Raw genomic sequence first — 21388 nt, 5'->3', positions numbered from 1 at the left:
ATTGCAAACATAGCCATCTAGAAAAATAAGAGACTACACATATATTTTCATCCAACAGTTTTGGCAAACCTTGCAATTTTCCGATAGTGAAATTACAAGAACAACTACTGAGTTAGCATGTGGTCAGTGGTAGAGCCAGGAATTAAGTATCAGGGGGCCAAATGACTTAAAACTTTTGATAACATGGGCCAAACAATACTAATACATGTATTTTTGTCTAAATTATACACTGTTCATCTACTAACTAGCAGCAAATCACTGATCTTAGGGGGGGCCAGGGCCCCTCCTGGTCCCCCCTCTCTCTGCCACTGCATGTGGTTGGGCTGAGAAATGAGAAAGAAAAATGGCTCCCAGGTGGACCTAACGGGCCCCTAAAAAAGGTGGATCTAACGGGCCACCACATGCTAACACTAGTAGAAAACAGGGCTTCGGTCCAGACCACATAAGCCCATTAATCCCGGTTCAGTCACGAACCGGGACCCATGGGGGCATAGGTCCCGGTTCGTGAGGCCAGGAGGGCGGCCAGGACTCATGGGGCATTGGTCCCGGTTCATCTAGCCCCTCTGGTCCTGGTTCCAAACACGAACCGGGACCAATGCGCCTCGCTCCTGGCCCACAACCCTTTAGTCCCGGTTCGTGGCTGGAACCGGGACCAAATGTGGTCCTTTAGTCCCGGTTCCAGCCACGAACTGGGACCAATGAGATGTCTATATATACCCCCTTGCCCGCGAGCAAAGCAATGGAGTGCTCTATTTTTCTGGCCAGCCATGGGAGAGAGCTTTGTGGTGCTCTAGCTCACCTCCTATGCACACGAGGTTTTCGATAAAATTCCCGAGCCACACTTAAGCTTTCTCCTCTCGAAGCTCCATGTCCAAAGTCCATTTTCCTCTAGATTTGTCTAGATTTGGAGGTCCGTCTTGTCTTGTCCCCGTCCTCACCGCCGTCGATCCCCCGCGCCGATCTCGTCGCCGGCACCACCGTGGTGAGCCTCTTGATCTTATCTTGTTTCTAAAAGAAAAAAGTTTTTACTTGTATGATTTAGATATATACTTGCGTAATTTTCTTACTTTTATTATTGTTTGTTATTATATAGTGCGATGGTTTTGGTATCCGCCTCTATCGGCTCTCATCCTGTCTATGATTCAGATGTGGTATATATTATCTTTTATAACTATTTGTTCATTTAGTGTTTATGACAATTATGCCGACCAACATGACATAGATTTTTTTATCTAGGAGGTATGTGAACCAGAAATTCCAACCGACCCTATTGTCGAGAGGTTAAATTTAGTTGAAGAAAAAACAATTACTTGAAGGAAAATTGAAAAAAAAATTGAGGAGGAGAAGATGATATTGGAGTTGCATGTTGCGGATGTCGTCGATGATCACAAGATCAAGACGGATGCAATGCGCTTGAAGATTAGAGAGATTAGAAAATATGCCATTAACACTGAGGCTTGGTATCATTATGTCGTTGGATCAATTGTTACGTTAGTTGCGATTATGGTCGCATTTGTTGTTGCATTGAAATGTTTTACATAGTTTAAATGTATGGTTTAATTAGATGCTCTGGAGAGCTATATGTTGTTCAATGAGAACTATGTATGTACTTTGGTTTTAATGTGATGATGAACTTCTATTAATTTTGTCACTTATCTATTCATTATGTACGCACATGAACCGACAATGGATGTACGGTAATAGACACACCTCCGAGTACATTAAGGGCGTGAATAATTTTCCCGCAGTGGCTGAGGCAAACAAGCAAAATGGTTTTATGTGTTGTCCATGCCCTATATGTGGGAATATGAGGTCTTACTCTGACTCGAAAACCCTTCACACCCACCTACTTTATAAGGGTTTCATGCCACACTATAATGTTTGGACCAAGCACAGAGAAAGAGGGGTTATGATGGAAGACAAGGAAGAAGAAGAGGATGGTGACAACTATGTGCCCCCTGAATACGGTGATGCTACAACTGAAGGAAATATGACCTAGAGGCAATAATAAAGTTATTATTTATTTCCTTATATCATGATAAATGTTTATTATTCATGCTAGAATTGTATTAACCGGAAACATAATACATATGTGAATACATAGACAAACATAATGTCACTAGTATGCCTCTACTTGACTAGCTCGTTAATCAAAGATGGTTGTGTTTCCTAACCATAGACATGAGTTGTCATTTGATTAACGGGATCACATCATTAGGAGAATGATGTGATTGACTCGACCCATTCCGTTAGCTTAGCACATGATCGTTTAGTATCACTAGTAGAAAAGGGGGCATTTGTCCCGGTTCGTAAGGGCCTTTAGTCCCGGTTCATGAACCGGGACTAATGGGTCGTTACTAATACCTCCCCCCTTTAGTCCCGGTTCTAACACGAACCGGGACAGATGGTCCTCCATGTGGCCGGTGCGCCGAGCCCAGGCAGGGGGACCTTTGGTCCCGGTTGGTGGCACCAACCGGGACCAAAAAGCATCCACGCGTCAGCATTCCAGTGGCTGGGGGTTTTGTTTTTTTTAAAGGGGGGGGGGGTTGGGGGTTTTGGGGGGTTAATTTAGGTGTGTCATATATTGTGTTAGCTAGCTAATTAATAGAGAGAAGTGTCCTCTCTTATGTCCGTGCTTGGTCGACGCTACGTACTATACATAGAGAGGCCCTCGACACGCTAGCTAGTAAGAAAATGAAGGGAACCATTAAGTACAGAAGTTCGTCATGCATACCAAGAGAAGTGATCGATCGACCTCTCCTTCTCCGAGAGATTGGTCGAACAACAAGTTTTCGTATTATCTATCCGACGCTACTGGCTACATACATATACAATATGTAAGATCTCTTAATTACAATCCCCTAGCAATTGAAATCAACTTCCACATGGTATTCTCCGGCTTTATTGATGACGTGGTCAAGAAAGAATCCCGCCAATTCCTCTTGAATTGCTTTCATGCGATCTTGTTCTAGGAGTTCATTCCGCATCTGCCACGTCTAATTTGAAGAAGGGGGTTAATTAATACATATATATGAATGAAACTCAACAGAAATGATGGTGTAATAAAATGAAATTGTGAATATTATTGCTTACGCACTTCATATTGTCTTTTAGAGTAGCCCCGCTTATTTTTCAAAGTCGCGTTGTAGATGAACTCGCACACGTAGTATCCACAGAAATCATTCCCTTGTTCCTGCCACAAGCACTTTACGAGAAATAGAGGTCAATCAAACTGATAATGAAGCATTATAAATGGCATTGATGAAAGTATAGCTATAGAATCAACGGGAGATGCGCGCAACTAGCTAGCCAGTAGTACTTACTTTCGGGTATGTATATCGCAGCTCCTTCGGCAGTCCCGGAGCTTCTGCGGTGAACTGTTTCCAAACCCTGCAAGACAAAGAAAATAATTATTATTACTTGAGATATCAGGAAATGAACAAAAAGTTGCCGATATGGTGCGATAATGATCGATTGAACTTACTTGTTGAGCAATTCAGTCATGTCCGCATAGGTTTCGGGATCTTTTCGTCTCGAGTCTAAGACGGTTACTAGTCCCCGCTCAAGCTTAATCTCCAGAAGAACATAGTGGAAGCTGCGCACGCATGCATAACTCATCAATTACATTACTATAACCTCGCTCGAGTAATAAGGGAAACCGAATATGCACACGACAGTAACACTCACTTGAAGTTGTAAGGAAAGAGTATGGTATCTTTGTTTTGATTTTTGATCAACGATTGTAGCAAGTTGGCCTCGGCCTCTTCGGCGTGCTTTTTAACCAGAAATTCATCTATGATATTTGTGTTAATGAACCCAATATCATACATTTCTTGTTTTCTGCACTCGACGATCTTCAATCTGCATAATATATTGAGGATAATTAATTATAAATACATGCAATGAAAGAGCCGAGCTATATATAGAGACTTAATGACAGAAATAGTACTTACAGACAGTAGCAAAGACCGTTAATTTATCGAGGGCCTTTTGATTGAAGAACGCGAAGAACTCCTCAAATGGAACACACAGCAGATCAGCTCCAACGAGGTCGTGCTCCTCTTTAATGTTCAGATACAAACTATTCGTCCACCCAGACTCTCTGCAGGTATTCATGTACCAATTATGGAATCTTCGCATCATCGTTGTTAGAGATTTTTCATCTTTGACGAGAGGCTTCCCGTACTCGTATCTGTGTTCGTCCACCTCCATGAAATCAGGAAGTTGATCGTCAGGCAGGTAATCTAATAGATTGCCAAAACCGGCCACCATCCCCGGAGCATTAGCGACGATGTTGCCGCTAGACACATTGAGCGGAGGGCACGATTGATTTGCTTGTTCGCCGAGCTGGGCAACTTTTTTCGCAGCTGCTCGTTCTCTTGACCTTTGATGTCTGACAGTACTTCCCGACCGCTCCGCTTGGAGATATGTCTGTTCAGTAATGCGCTCATAGTTGGTTCCCGGCGGAGACTTTGCCAGTTTCCTCAGGGCATCAAGAGTGCGCTTTGCTTTCACCGGATCTACCTTCTCCTCCGGAGGTGGATGTCTCTTTGCTTTGACCCCTTCAAAGAAGTCCTTCATGTGGGTCCGCATGATCGCCGCGTTTTACTCCTCGGTCCTCTCATACAGTAACTTCTCTAGAGGCTTGAGAGGAAAAACCGTATCTGTATTGCCTCCCGCCTCTGGCTGTACTGCTAGACGCCGGAACAGACGGAGCGGCTGTGATGTCTGTCTTCTTTCGTGCTTGCTTACGAGGCGGAGGAGAAGGACTACGACGCGCCGGAGCAGCCGGGGCGGCGGCGGGTCTCTTCCGCCCTTGCTGGCGAGGCGGAGAAGGAGGAGGCTGCTGGTTGCTCGGGCGCGCCGGCGAAGGCGGAGAAGGAGGCGGAGTGCCGCTACGCGCCAGAGAAGGAGGCCCAGTGCCCTGATCGTCACTCGCCGGAGGAGGAGGCGGTGGAGGAGGTGGAGTGCCCTGACTCGCCGGAGGAGGAGGAGGAGGCGGAGGCGTCCAGTTCGGAAGGTTGATGAGCTCCTTCCGCCATAGGTATGGAGTCTTCAGAGCAGAACCCAGCCTAGTCTCCCCTTCACCGGTAGGGTGGTCAAGCTGGAGGTCCTCAAATCCCTCTGTTATTTCATCCACCATCACCCTAGCATATCCTTCTGGAATCGGCCGGCAGTGAAAAGTTGCGCCGGGTTTAGTACGATAAACAGAGCCAACAGCCACCTTGACCTTTATATTCATCCATCGCGTCATAATGTGGCAATTTTGAGACTCCATGATAGCATCCACGGGATAGCTGGCAGGAGCCGTCAAAGACATGCTCCGGCTGAAGCAGCTCGGTGGAAGCTACGCTGCTTCTCCGCTGAGATGGCGGGGTAGCTTCGGGGGAAGCTTCGGCAGGTCATTTGCTGCGATCTGCTTCTCGTTCCTCTAGCCCCATTACCCTTTCGTGCAGCGCCTGCAGTTGGCCCTGCTCCAGTTTCTTCCTCCTCTCGTGGGTTTTGTAACCCCCTGCGTCCGGAAAACCAACCTTCCACAGAATGGAGCCTAGCGTGCCTCGTGTCCGTCCAGGGTGCTCAGGATTCCCGAGGGCCATTGTGAGCTCGTCCTTCTACCTGTTTGGAACGAACGTCCCTTGCTGCGCTGCATTGATATAGTGCCGAAGCCTCTTGACTGGTATTTTTAGTTGCTCGTCCATCCAACGGCACTTCCCTGATACAGGGTCCAAGGTTACGCCAGCCGCGAAGAACCAAGTCCGGCAATGGTCTGGCCAGTTCATTGTCTCTGGTTCGATCCCTTTATCAAGCAGATCATTCTCAGCCGTGGACCACTTAGGCCGGGCTTTGAGGTAGCCACCTGACCCCGTGCAATGGTGAAACTGCTTCTTCGCAGCATTTTGCTTGTTTGTCGCCGACATCTTCTTACTCTTTTCCGATGTCTTGTGGGCCACAAATGCGGGCCAGTGATCTTTGATCTTCTCATATTTGCCGATGAATTCTGGTGTCTCTTCTTTGTCGACAAACTTGTTCAGCTCTTTCCTCCACCTCCTGAATAGGGTTGCCATCTTCTTAAGAGCACAAGACTTGATTAATTGCTCTTTAACTGGCTTCTCCGGATCCTCCTCTGGCGGTAGGGTGAAATTTGCCTTCAGCTGAGTTCAAAGATCATCTTTCTGCATATCATTGACATAAGACACCTCAGGGTCTTCCTCCTTAGGCTTATACCATTGCTGGATGCTTATCAGGATCTTGTCCCTAACAAGAACCCCGCACTGAGCAGAAAATGCGTTCTTTGTCCGGATGGGTTCAATCGGTTCGCCGTCGGGCGCAATTTCTATGATCTCAAACCTTTCATCCGAGCTCAACTTTTTCTTCGGGCCTCGTCTCCTTACCGAAGTTGTGCTCGATCCGGAGGGCTAGAAAAAGGAAGAAAGACGAGAGTTAATTAATATGTGTACATATACCAAAACAATGGATGCATCAATTAACTAGTCAGCACGGGCTTAACTAATATATATATACCTGGCCGGACTCGGTTTGGTCACCGGAGCAGTCAGCACGGTCTCCTTCTTGTACCTCCATTGGGTCACCAGAGCCATCATGAACATAGCCCTCTTCTTGTACCGGCATTAATGGGCCAGAGCCATCATGAACATAGCCCTATTCTTTACCCAGTCCTTCCTAACCATCGGTGTCGTTGAGAAATGACGTAATGACATCACTTCCTTGTGCGATTATGTCCCCCAACATCGCTTCTGTTGCTTCGTCTCGGGAGTGCTCCATAGTTTCTGCAAATATTTACAACATGTAAATTATTATTCAAACATGGTACAGATGGATATATATTAGTGGCAAACGTAGAACTAGCTAGCTAATCACAATAAGGAATCATGTTAGTGGCCTCGACGCTGCTTCTCTAGGGTTTGGGGTGGCCTCGACACAACGCTTCAATGGTTTGGGGTGGCCTTGATGACAACGCTCTTTTAACTTGGTAAATTTGGGTGGCCTCGAGAGAGTTAATTTGTCGGGTAGGGGCGCGGCGGGAGGGGGTAGGAGACCAACATCGTTTTCTCTCTAGGGTTTGGGTGTCCTCGAGAGTTTTGGTCGAGCGAGAGGGCCGAGGGGGGTGCTGCCGTGGTATAAGTTATCACGGTCGAGAGGGGTTATATATCGACCGCCCCTCATGTTGAAGTTATCCGGGAGGGGGTTATATCGACAATGACGCGACATACATATACATGGGAAAATAATGTTATCGGGGAGGGGGTATCGGTACCCCCCCTCGTGTTGAAGTTTCTTCTTTCTCCTCTATTCCTTTCTTCTTCTTCTCCTCTTCTTTTTCTTCTTCTCCCTCGAGAAAGGAAAATAAGGAAAAGGAAGAAAAGAGGAAGAAGGAAGAAGGAGATCGAAGAAGAAGAAAAAGAAGGAGAGGAAAAAGGAAAATAAGAAGAGGGCTTCTCCTCTTCTTTTTCTTCTTTTTTCCTCTTCTTATTTATTTCTCCTCTTCCTCCTCTCCTCTTTTTCTCCTTTCTTCCTCTTCTTATTTTCCTTTTTCCTCTCCTTCTTTTTCTTCTTCTTCGATCTCCTTCTTCCTTCTTCCTCTTTTCTTCCTTTTCCTTATTTTCCTTTCTCCTCTACACTAACCTAAAATGCACTAACCTAAAATCGATATCTACTAACAACCTAAATAAAAAATGCTATGAACATTATATTCATACATACATAGCCACATCAATTCATCATATAGCTACCACATACATATATACATTACATATATGAAAAAAATGCAATGAACAAAAAAATACACATGAAAAAAAATATATGAACATGTACACATATATACACATACAAACACATATACACAAAAATACAAAAAAATGCTATGAAAAATGCAGGGCAGGGGCAGCGGGGCGGCGCGCGGCGGCCGCGCATGACAGGGGCGGCGGCGCGGCGGCCGCGCAGGGGCGCGGGATGGGAGGGGCGCGGGAGCAGGCTGTGCTCACAGGGGGCGGCGGCGACGGCGAAGGCGAGCAGCCTGACGACGTCGGTGGTGGCGGCGACGGCGAAGGCGAGCAGCCTGACGGCGTCGGTGGTGGCGGCGACGGCGAAGGCGAGCAGCCTGACAGCATCGGTGGCGGCGACGACGACAAGGTGGAGCAGGGGCGTCGGGCAGCGACGGCGACGAGGAGGAGCAGGGGCGTCGGGGGAGAAGTGGGGGATTTGGTCGAAACTGCTAAGTGTTGTATATATAGCAAGATCTTTAGTCCCGGTTCGTGGCACCAACCGGAACTAATGCACCCTTTAGTCCCGGTTGGTGCCACCAACCGGGACCAAAGGCCTCTTTTCAGCAGCCCAAAGGGCGGGAAGCGGCGGCCTTTGGTCCCGGTTGGTGGCACCAACCGGGACTAAAGGGGGGGCATTGGTACCGGTTTGTGGCACCAAAGGCCCCTGTGCTACCCACAGCGCGGCGAAAGTTTAGTCCCACCTTGCTAGTTGAGAGGGCTCGAGAGTGGTTTATAAGCGCTGTTGCGCCCACCCTCTCGCGCTCCTCTCAACTGTAGGCTTTCGGGCCTAATCTCACACTATGCTGCTGTGGGCCTATTGGGCCTTCTGCGGGCCTGAATCCTGTCCCAGGTTGGGTTTCTAGTCGTATTCAGGCCGTGGTGGCCCAATAGATGGCAGTTTTTTTTGTTTTTTCCAGTTTTTTTGTTTTTTCCATTATTTATTTTCTTTTGTTTTTGCTTTATTTTTTTAATTCTTTTTGCTTTTAGTTTTAGAAAAATTATAAACTTTCTGTTAGTGCCATTAGTTTTCAAATTTGAAAACACTTTTTTTGTTTTCTTTCTTGCTTTATTTATTTTATTTTGTTTCTACTTACAACAAAATACTTATTGTTGCTATTTTTATTTTTTTTCTAGTTTTTTTGTTTTGTTTTCTGCATTATTTATTTTCTTTTGTTTTTTTGCTTTATTTTTTATTTCTTTTTTGCTTTTAGTTTTAGAAAAATTATAAACTTTCTGTTAGTGCCATTAGTTTTCAAATTTGAAAACACTTTTTTTGTTTTCTTTCTTGCTTTATTTATTTTATTTTGTTTCTACTTACAACAAAATACTTATTGTTGCTATTTTTATTTTTTTTCCTGTTTTTTTGTTTTGTTTTCTTCATTATTTATTTTATTTTGTTTTTTGCTCTATTTTTTAATTCTTTTTTGCTTTTAGTTTTAGAAAAGTTATAAACGTTCTGTTAGTGCCATTAGTTTTCAAATGAACTTTGAAAAAGTTGAAAGTTGGCATGGTATCATAATTTCACCCACATAGCATGTGCATGTACAAAACGGACAATGGTATCATACTCGTTTGTTACAAAGTTGGCATGGTATCACCATAATAGTTGCGGGAGAAAGTCTTCACTTTTTTTTGGCTTGTGTCATTTGCTTATTGCGCCGTAACCATGGATAATCTTCATCGTTTATCAGGATGCTGGGGTCAGCCTTGACTTTGAAGTGAGGAATTTCATGAAACTTTTCATAATCTTCAGACATGTCTGTCTTGCCCTCCACTCTCATGATGTCCCTTTTTCCTGAAAGAACTATGTGGCGCTTTGGCTCATCGTATGATGTATTCGCTTCCTTATCTTTTCTTTTTCTCGGTCTGGTAGACATGTCTTTCACATAGATAACCTGTGCCACATCATTGGCTAGGACGAACGGTTCGTCAGTGTACCCAAGATTTTTTAGATCCACTATTGTCATTCTGTATTATGGGTCTACTTGTACCCCGCCTCCTGACAGATTGACCCATTTGCACTTAAACAAAGGGACCTTAAAATCATGTCCGTAGTCAAGTTCCCATATGTCCACTATGTAACCATAATATGTGTCCTTTCCCCTCTTGGTTGTTGCATCAAAGCGGACACCGCTGTTTTGGTTGGTGCTCTTTTGATCTTGGTCAATCATGTAAAATGTATTCCCATTTATCTCGTATCCTTTCCAAATCGTAACAGTTGAAGATGGTCCCCTGGACAACAAGTACAGCTCATCACAAACAGTGTTGTCACATCTGAGACGTGTTTCCAACCAACTGCTGAAAGTCCTGATGTGTTCACATGTAATCCAGTCGTCGCACTGCTTCGGGTGTTTGGAGCGCAGACTGTTCTTGTGTTCATCGACATATGGGGTCACCAAGATAGAGTTTTGTAGAACTGTGTAGGGTGCTTGAGACCAAGAATATCCGTCCCTGCATATTATTGAGTCCCTTCCAAGCGTGCCTTTTCCAGTCAGTCTCCCCTCATACCGCGATTTAGGGAGACCTATCTTCTTAAGGCCAGAAATGAAGTCAACACAAAACCCGATGACATCCTCTGTTTGATGGCCCATGGAGATGCTTCCTTCTGGCCTAGCACGGTTACGGACATATTTCTTTAGGACTCCCATGAACCTCTCAAAGGGGTACATATTGTGTAGAAATACGGGGCCCAGAGCATAGCTGGCAGGAGCTTCATACTGCTTTGGAGGCATGCCGTCTTTTTTCGTGCAAACGTTGCAGGTCCTCCCGTGCCTCAGCTGTATCTTTTGTCTTTCCATACACGCCCAAGAAGCCTAGCGGGTTCACGCAAAGGTTCTTTGTCACGTGCATCACGTCAATTGAAGAGCGGACCTCTAGGTCTTTCCAGTAGGGTGGGTCCCAAAATATAGATTTCTTCTTCCACATGGGTGCGTGTCCCTCAGCGTCATTCGGAACAGCTAGTGCGTCGGGACCCTTTCCAAAGATTACGTGTAAATCATTGACCATAGCAAGTACGTGATCACTGGTACGCATGGCGGGCTTCTTCCGGTGATCTGCCTCGCCTTTGAAATGATTGCCTTTCTTTCAACATTGATGGTTGGTCGGAAGAAATCGACGATGGCCCAGGTACACATTCTTCCTGCAGCTTCCCAGGTATATAATATCGGTGTCAACTAAACAGTGCGTGCATGCGTGGTATCCCTTGTTTGTCTGTCCTGAAAGGTTACTGAGAGCGGGCCAATCGTTGATGGTCACGTATAGCAACGCCTTTAGGTCAAATTCCTCCTGTTTGTGCTCATCCCACGTACGTACACCATTTTCGTTCCACAACTGTAAAAGTTCTTCAACTAATGGCCCTAGGTACACATCAATGTCGTTGCCGGGTTGCTTAGGGCCTTGGATGAGAACTGACATCATAATGAAATTCCGCTTCATGCACATCCAAGGAGGAAGGTTATACATACATAGAGTCACGGGCCAGGTGCTGTGATTGCTGCTTTGCTCCCCGAAAGGATTAATGCCATTCGCGCTTAAAGCAAACCATACGTTCCTTGGGTCACTTGCAAACTCATCGCAGTACTTTCTCTCGATTTTTCTCCACTGCGACCCGTCAGCGGGTGCTCTCAACTTCCCGTCTTTCTTACGGTCCTCACTGTGCCATCGCATCAACTTGGCATGCTCTCCGTTTCTGAATAGACATTTCAACTGTGGTATTATAGGAGCATACCACATCACCTTCGTAGAAACCCTTTTTCTGGGGGGCTCGCTGTCAACATCACCAGGGTCATCTCGTGTGATCTTATATCGTAATGCACCGCTTACCGGGCATGCGTTCAGATCCTTGTACGCACCGCGGTATGCAGTCATTAGGGCATGCATGTATCTTCTGCACCTCCAATCCTAGAAGGCATACGACCTTCTTTGCTGCGTATGTACTGTCGGGCAATTCGTTATCCTTTGGAAGCTTCTTTTTCAATATTTTCAGTAGCTTCTCAAATACTTTGTCAGGCACAGCATTCTCTACCTTCCACTGCAGCAATTCCAGTACGGTACCGAGCTTTGTGTTGCCATCTTCGCAATTGGGGTACAACCCTTTTTTGTGGTCCTCTAACATGCGATCGAACTTCAGCTTCTCCTTTTGACTTCCGCATTGCGTCCTTGCATCGACAATGACCCGGCGGAGATCATCATCATCGGGCACATCGTGTGGTTCCTCTTGATCTTCAGCAGCTTCGCCCGTTGCAGCATCATTGTGCACATCGTCTGGTTCCTCTTGATCTTCAGAGCATCACCGTATTCAGGGGACACATAGTTGTCATCGTACATTTCTTCTTTGCCGTCTTCCATCATAACCCCTATTTCTCCGTGCCTCGTCCAAACATTATAGTGTGGCATGAAACCCTTGTAAAGCAGGTGGGTGTGAAGGATTTTCCGGTTAGAGTAAGACTTCGTATTCCCACATATAGGGCATGGGCAACACCTAAAACCATTATGCTTGTTTGCCTCAGCCACTTCGAGAAAATCATGCACGCCCTTAATGTACTCGGAGGTGTGTCTTGAACCGTGCATCCATTGCCGGTTCATCTGCGTGCATTATATATAATTAAGTGTGTCAAAAATAATTACAGAACATCATGAATAGATAATTAAGTGACCAAATTAATAGAAGTTCATCATCACATTAAAACCAAAGTACATACATAGTTCTCATCTAACCACATAAAGCTCCGCAGAGCATCTAAATTAATTAAACCATACATTGAAACTATGTAAAACATTTCAATGCGAAAATAAATGCGATCATAATTGCAACCAATGTAAAAACTGATCCGACAGCATAATGATACCAAGCCTCGGTATGAATGTCATATTTTCTAATATTTCTAATCTTCAAGCGCATTGCATCCATCTTGATCTTGTGATCATCGACGACATCCGCAACATGCAACTCCAATATCATCTTCTCCTCCTCAATTTTTCTTATTTTTTCCTTCAACAAAATGTTTTTTTCTTCAACTAAATTTAACCTCTCGACAATAGGGTCAGTTGGAATTTCCGGTTCAACAACCTCCTAGATAAATAAAATCTATGTCACGTTGGTCGGCATAACTGTCGTAAACAATAAATGAACCAATAGTTATGAAAAGATAATATATACCACATCCGAATCATAGACAGGACGAGGGCCAACGGGGGCGGATACCAAAACCATCGCACTATATAAGATGCAATAATAAAAGTAAGAAAATGATACAAGTATCTATATAAACATACAAGTTAGAATTTTTTTCCTTTCAGAAAGAAGATAAGAACAAGAGGCTCACCACGGTGGTGCCTGCGACGAGATCGGCGCGGGCGATCGACGGCGGTGAAGACGGGGACGGGACATGACGGACCGCTAAACCTAGACAAATATTAAGGAAAATGGAGCTTGGAGAGGAGAAAGCTTAAGTAGTGTGGCTCGGGCATTCCATCGAACACCTCGTGTGCATAGGAGGTGAGCTAGAGCACCACAAAGCTCTCCCCTCACTGGCCACAAACCGGGACTAAACGGCAGCCTTTGGTCCCGGTTCAAGCCACCAACTGGGACCAATGGTGGTGGGCCAGGAGCGAGGCCCATTGGTCCCGGTTCGTCCCACCAACCGGGACCAAAAGGTCCAGACGAACCGGGACCAATGGCCCACGTGGCCCGGCCGGCCCCCGGGGCTTACGAACCGGGTCCAACGCCCCCATGGGTCTCGGTTCTGGACTGAACCGGGACTAATGGGCTGGCCTGGCCTGGACCATTGCCCCCTTTTCTACTAGTGTATGTTGCTATTGCTTTCTTCATGACTTATACATGTTCCTACAACTATGAGATTATGCAACTCCCGTTTACCGGAGGAACACTTTGTGTGCTACCAAACATCACAACGTAACTGGGTGATTATAAAGGAGCTCTACAGGTGTCTCCAAAGGTACATGTTGAGTTGGCGTATTCCGAGATTAGGTTTTGTCACTCCGATTGTCGGAGAGGTATCTCTGGGCCCTCTCGGTAATGCATATCACTATAAACCTTGCAAGCAATGTAGCTAATGAGTTAGTTATGAAATGATGCATTACATAACGAGTAAAGAGACTTGCCGGTAACGAGATTGAACTAGGTATTGAGATACCGACGATCGAATCTCGGGCAAGTAACATACCGATGACAAAGGGAACAATATATGTTGTTATGTGGTTTGACCGATAAAGAGCTTCGTAGAATATGTAGGAGCCAATATGAGCATCCAGGTTCCGGTATTGGTTATTGACCGGAGACGTGTCTTGGTCATGTCTACATAGTTCTCAAACCCGTAGGGTCCGCACGCTTAAAGTTAGATGACAGCTATATTATGAGTTCATGTGTTTTGATGTACCGATGATAGTTCGGAGTCTCGGATGTGATCACGGACATGACGAGGAGTCTCGAAATGGTCGAGACATGAAGATTGATATATTGGATGACTATATTCGGACACCGGAATGGTTCTGGGGGTTATCGGATATATACCGGAGTACTGGGGGGTTACCGGAACCCCTCGGGGGGTTAATGGGTCTCATGGGCCCAAAGTGGAGCAGAGGAGGGGCGGCCAGGGAAGGCCACGCGCCCCTCCCCCTCTAGTCCTAATAGGACAAGGAGGGGGGGGGGGCGGCGCCCCCCTTTCCTTCCTCTCCTCTCTTCCCTTCCTTCCCCCTCTCCTACTTGGACAAGGAAAGGAGGGAGTCCTACTCCCGGTGGGAGTAGGACTCCTCCTGGCGGGCCCCCTCCTGGCCGGCCGCCCCCTCCCCCTTGCTCCTTTATATACGGGGGCAGGGGGCACCTCTAGACACAACAACAATTGATCCTTGAGATCTATTAGCCGTGTGTGGTGCCCCTGTTGGTGTCAAAACCTGCGGATCTCGGGTAGGGGGTCCCGATCTGTGCGTCTAGGCTGATGGTAACAAGAAGCAAGGGACATAGATGTTTACCCAGGTTCGGTCCCTCTCGATGGAGGTAAAACCCTACTTCCTGCTTGATTAATATTGATGATATGGGTAGTACAAGAGTAGATCTACCACGAGATCGTAGAGGCTAGACCCTAAGAGCTAGCCTATGATGGTATGACTGTAATTGTGATCGGTCTTCTAAGGACCAACCTTTCCGGTTTATATAGACATCGGAGAGGGCTAGGGTTTACATGGAGTCAGTTTACAAGGAAGGAAACACAATATCCGGATCGCCAAGCTTGTCTTCCACGCAAAGGAGAGTCCCATCCGGACACGGGCCGAAGTCTTGAGTCTTGTATCTTCACGCTTCAATAGTCCGGACGATGTATACAGTCCGGCTGTCCGGATACCCCCTAATCCAGGACTCCCTCAGTAGCCCCTGAACCAGGCTTCAATGACGATGACCGTGTCTTCCAGCGCGCAGTCTTGTCTTCGGCATTGCAAGGCGGGTTCCTTCTCCGAATACTCCAAAGTGGTTATCGAACACGTAGACCGTGTCCAGATCCGCAAGATGATCTTCACATACCATAGCATAAATCTGATCCGCTGGCAATCTTTGTACGTCGTGCCCTTGCATCGTGGTCTGGTCCAACGCGAACCGGCGTTTCTTGACCCCACCTCGACTCGTGTTGCGAGGCGGTTTTATTGGCACGCCCCGTCGAGGCAGAGATCGTGTTCCTCTTATTACGGGATTTTCCATTAATATGGGCGTGCGTGACCCCGCGACGGCCGTTGGTATAACTCTGTGTGTTTTTAGATAAGCCTCAAACGGTCACACCGAGGACTCTTGATATTCACCCCCTTTATAAAGGGGTCGAGGCCTATGCCTATTTTCCACCTTCCTCGCGCCTTCTCGCACCTCGAGTTCTAACACCCGAAACCTAAGCTCCAACACCCTAGTTCCTCCAATATGCCCGGATCTGACCCTCAAGGTCGGTGGGTGGCCTCCTCGATTCAAAAGGAAGACATTGTGAAGCTTAGGGAGGTCGGATACCTGACCGCCGACATCCAGCACAGGCTTCCTGCTCCAGGGCAAGTCATCCCTACACCGGAGCCCAATGAGTGCGTCGTGTTTGTCCCTCACTTCCTCCGCGGCTTGGGCTTCACCCTCGACCCCTTTGTGAGGGGGCTCATGTTCTACTATGGGTTGGATTTTCATGATCTGGCTCCGGACGCTATCCTCCATATCTCGTCGTTCATTATCGTGTGCGAGGCTTTTCTTCACGTCACTCCACACTTCGTCTTATGGCTCAAGACCTTCAATGTGAAGCCAAGGATGATCGAGGGGCGACATGTGGAGTGCGGAGGTGCCATAATAAGCAGGAACGCCGATGGCCCATGGCCAGAGGGTTCTTTCCCAGAAGTATCCGATGTATGGCAGCGGAGGTGGTTTTATGTTACGACTCCCAGGGGCACAAAGTGGGTAGCCGCCCCCGAATTCCGCTCGGGCCCTCCGTCATAGTTGGCGTCTTGGACCGACGTAGGACGGAGTTGGGGGCCTGCTGGCGATGTACCAATACTGCAGAATCACATCCGAGAGCTTCTTGAGAGGGACATTAACCTTGTCAGCATAATGCAAGTGATGTTAATCCGACGGATGTTGGCGTGCCAACGCCGGCCTCTCCGGATGTGGGAGTTTAATCCGGAGGGTCCGCGGACTGTCAAGCACTTCTTCGGCTTGAAGCTCGAAGGGATCTGCAAATTATTCTTCGGACCGAAAGTAGAGTGTCCGGACACCACCGAGGATGCGGGCCTAAGCTACAATCGCCTAGATACCCAAGTAAGTAACCTTGATACCGAACACCTTGTTTTGTATTTTTCACAATTGCTTATTCTAAAATTCATCCGTGGCCAGGAATGGCTCAGCAAGGGGGAGAGAATCAGGTGTCCGACGCCACTTCCCGAAGGCTCGCCTGGTCCCACCATGGCCAAGATGCTTGACCGGGTACTCAGCAGAATGCCCTCAGGGAAGGACAAGGGGAAGAACGAAGAAACCGAACTCCACACGCTACACATCCGAACTGGGGGAATTGTTACCTCCCCTAAGGAGGATAGTCCGGAAGGGGAGGCTAAGGCCTCCTCCCCGCGTGGGAAGAAGAGGGCTGCCTCCGAAGACTTGGAGGCGGAGATGCCCAAACCAGGGAAAAAGGTATCCCCAGGGGGCCTTGCCCCGACGGGCACCCTCATGGTGTCGTGCCCGCTAACGGGACAGGCCTTCACCGAGCTGTAAGTCAATCATTAATTTGAAGGTACTATCTTCCTCCTAGCTCAATAACCGGGATTCGTCTTTTGCAATCCGGCTAGCAGCTCTTCTCAACAGAGTTCGTCTTCGAGGGATCTTCCTCCAGAGATGATGGAGAGCGAGACCCCACCCGCCTCTCCGACTCATGAAGCGGACGACACCGTCGTCACGGAGGAGTCCGGATCGGCCGAAGCCGGAAGCCGATGCGTCAGCCGCCCTGAGCCCGGAGCGTTTGGCTCCCACGGGGGGCGATGGGAAGGGTCCGGCACAGTTCGATGTCCGGCCGGACGTACTGACATGCCTACTGGAGCAAGTTGCACTCTCGGAGGAGCACCGTTCATTAATGAGCGCAGTGCTCAAGAAGATTCCATCCGCTACAAGCGGCTTGAATGAAGCATTTACAAGCCTGCTCAGAGGCTTTGAGGTATGTAGTGAAGAATACACTATTTTTTGGCTGTGAGGCACGCGCTAGGTGTGCTCCATATAGATAGTAGCCCCTAAGACTCTAATTGCCCACCCTAGGCAGCAAACGGGGATCATAAACCAATGATTGTGCTGCAAATATGTGCAGGTACCTGTGGGTCCGGCCGCCGGCCAGTCCGTTGAAGTTGCCGAACTAACGAGGCAGATTGGATCGATTGATGCCGATATCACGCTGGTGAACGAGCGGCTGGACAAATCACAAGATATGTGCTCTGCCCTCCTTTGTATCGGAAAATATGAAGGCGGCATGATATTAATGTAGTATGTTTGGACTGCAGATGGTGCTGCTGCCGTGGAGGCCCTGAGGGCGGAACTTGCCCAGGCCAAGGAACAAGCTCGGGTTAGCAATGCGGCTGCCCTAAAGGCGGCCGAGGAATTGAGTGCCGAAAAGGCTGCTCATCGCTGAAGCGAGGAAAAGATAGCCGAAATGGATGTGGAGTTAAAAAATGCCGCTGACTGGTATGAGCTCCTTAAAAAGGAGCATAAGGATAGTTCGGCCGACCTGAGCAAGGCACTTAATGCCACCAAGGAAATATGGACCGAGCTCAGGGGTGCGCAGGAGGAGCTTCAACAGGCCGGTAAAATCGCGGCTGGGGGCTCCTACTTGCTGCGGACGAAGTTTTTTGATCCGAAGTATGCTCCCCTGGATGGACGCTGGAGTCCTGCGGATGCCTATGCGGATTTGGCGAAGAGTACAGCTGACGCTGCCAAGTTCTCTGAGGATCAGGGTGATAAGGAAGTGGAGAAGCTTTTCTGGTCGCAATTCAATGCTCCCACCCGCCCGCTGCCGTTAAGTGACAAGATGGCTGCTGTAGCGGAGCTTCATAGGCTGTCCGGGCTTGCAATGCGGCCTGTAATGGGCCATCTTTGGCCGAAGGGGCCTAAGTCGGATAGTTACTTTGGCTTGGTGCAACAGTTCCTTGTGGCCGTGCCCCAGATTGATGCCATGAGAAGGTCGGCGTGCATAGAAGGTGCACGGATGGCTCTTGCCCGCGTTAAAGCCTATTGGACGGAGATGGAGGCCACCATTATAGCGACCCAGGATCCGGCGGGGGGCCAATATCCGGCCGAGCACTACTTGGCGCAGGTCACAGAAGGTGCCCGCCTAAAAGAGGCGCAGCGCTCGAAGAATGTCTTGTTAGAGTGATGAATCGAATCATTGTAAAAACAATGTTATTTTGTGAGGCTATATTTATACTTTTTGCCTGAAAGTATTATTGTGTCTCCTGTGCGGCCGTTTTTTGTATATATATACATGTAATCCTAAAGTTAGTAGTCGTTGGCTTCAGCCCCCACGCGTATAATGCGGGGGTGTTCGAGAAAAATATGCATAATCACACTTGATCCAACATCTTGGTCCATTAAGGAGGTGATCGCATGTCGAATTAGGCAACCGGACTATATAGCTGTAACGCTTTCGCTTAGCCATGGGAGTCTAATGGTGGGGCTACTATGTAGCCCCTGGTACTTCCACTTGCATCCGAATACGGGCGCGTGTGTACATGACCGGGAAATGGTCCTTCGTTAATGCGGAGGGATCCTAAAGATTCCGATAAGTCTTCGAGTGGTTGAACAGTCTCTCGCTGTATCATGACAGTCAGTTTTAGAAAATTCTCTACTGAGGTGCTCGTCCGGAATAACCAAGGCACAATCGCAGTAGTTCTCCTTTGGCCACCTTAGCCGATAATAACGGAACGTAAGGCAGCAAACCCAGGAGTCGGGCAAACCCAACATTTGACCAAAGACATGATTCGGAGCTGATGCATATAAGGCCCAACTCGTGACGCTGAACACTCCAGAAGGTATTCGGACTTTATAACAGACGATGGGCTCAAGAATGCCCATTCGTTATAAACCCTGTCTTTCCAGGTACGTGTGTTAATCTGTCGTGGCGAAATGCCAATAACGGCAGTATGCTCTATGGGTATGGAACCCATGGGATGGTTAAACAACAAGAGGCAATAGAAAAGGTTTACACAGGGCTTAATCTAAAAAGAAACCTGTTGAACGGGGCCCTGCTGCATGTCTGCGCCTTTGTCTCTGTTGTGCCGTATCTTGGAAGGGTATCGCACGAACGTTGTCTGTGGAAAAAGAAAACTCGTAGGAGAGTACAACGTAAGTATGCGTGTCACACCCTAGCTAGTCATGCATTAGAGTGTGCATCATGTTTAAAATTCCATTTAATTTGAAATGGGGATCTGTGAAACCCTCAGAATCATTTTGAAAATGACCCAAATAAAAATTTCTCCAAAAGGGTCCAAGAAAATGCTCATGTGGCTCTCTGAAAATATTGGACAGAGATAAAAATCAAACCAATATTTTTAAGAGCTCATAGGTATTTATTTTGGGCTTTTGGAATTAATGCATAAATATTTGCATTGGAAATATATTAATTATATATATTAATATATGTCCAAATATTATGTCAATTATAAAGGAGCTCTGGAATAATATATCTAGCCCTGCAAAAATTGGCATAAGTTAAATAAATGATTTAATATATTATTTAAATCAAAACAAATGTCAGAAATTAGAAAACAGAAAAAAATAAAAGAGAGAAACTTACCTGGGCTCCTTCACTGTGCGGCCCAGCCCGTCTCCCTCCTCTGTCGTCTTCGTCCCGACAGAGGGAGGGGAGTGTGGCCGGCGCGCGCGCGCGCCACCGCGCCACGCCACCTCTCTCCCTGCCTGCCTGCCCTCCCCTCCTCGCCTCGATGCCCCTGGACGACGCCATGCCTCCCCCCTGCTCTCTCTCACTCGCCCTCGGCTCTTCCCTCCTCTCCCTCGCTCTCTCTCTCACACGGCCGAACACCACCGTCGCCGCCGTTCGCCATAGCAGCCGTCTCCGGCCACCCCTCGCTCCCCCGACTAGCTCAGAAGCTCCGCCACAACCCCCTCTTCCTCCCCACCGCTCCCCAGGCCTCCGGAAGCCCTGCATCGCCGCCACGTCGCCGTTCCCATCTTCGGGCTCCGACCATCATCGCCGTCGAATTCGCCGCCTCCAGCGCGTCTCCGAGCCCGCTTCGACGCCCACTGCAACCGCGGTGAGCCCCCGAGTCGTTTCCCCCTTCTCCCCTGGTCTCTTTCGACCTCTAGGCCTTAGCCCCACCTTGGCCGAGAGCTCCACGCCGCCGGCGATGTCGCCGTCGTGGCCACGGTCACCGTAGCGCCCAACCGAGCACACTATCGTGCTCCACGCCTCACTAGGAGCACGCAGCACGCACCAACGCCTCCCCAAACCCCCTGCAACGCCGACTCCGACCGCACCCGAACTCCGGCGGCCACAGCCGAGCTCGCCGCCGTCGATTCCGGCCACCTTCGGCACGGCCACCACCACCATTCGATGCGCGGGAGCAAGAGCTCTCCAACGAGCCCAAGAACGGCCTCTCCCGTGCCCTATAGCGCAATCCCGCATCGCGCCGCCGTCTCGGGCCTCGCCGGCGTCACGTCGCCGGTGGGTTTGACCCACTTTGACCACGGCAGGACCCCCTGGGTCCCTGACAGGTGGGCCCAGCCCTGTAGCTAATTAGGATTAGCGCTAACCACTGTTAGTTAACCCCCTGACACTGACCAGTGGGCCCCAGCGCCACTAATTAGTAATTAGGATTAAATTAACCCTGTTTAACCCCCCTGTCACTGACGTGTGGGCCCCACACGTCAGGTTTGACCCCAGACAGCCGCAGTTGACCACTGACGTCATGCTGACGTCATGCTGGCGCAATAATTATATTTCTGGATTTAAATTAAATCAAGAAATTCCAGAATATTATTTAAACTTCAAAAATTCATAACTTTTATTCTGTAACTCCAAATTGGACAAATTATATATGAAAAATGATCAGAAAAATCCAATCTATCCATCTGTAATATT

The sequence above is a fragment of the Triticum aestivum genome, chromosome 1B (genome assembly GCF_018294505.1).
Source record: "Triticum aestivum cultivar Chinese Spring chromosome 1B, IWGSC CS RefSeq v2.1, whole genome shotgun sequence".
Taxonomy (NCBI): domain Eukaryota; kingdom Viridiplantae; phylum Streptophyta; class Magnoliopsida; order Poales; family Poaceae; genus Triticum; species Triticum aestivum.
Note: the sequence above shows the minus strand (reverse complement) of the source record.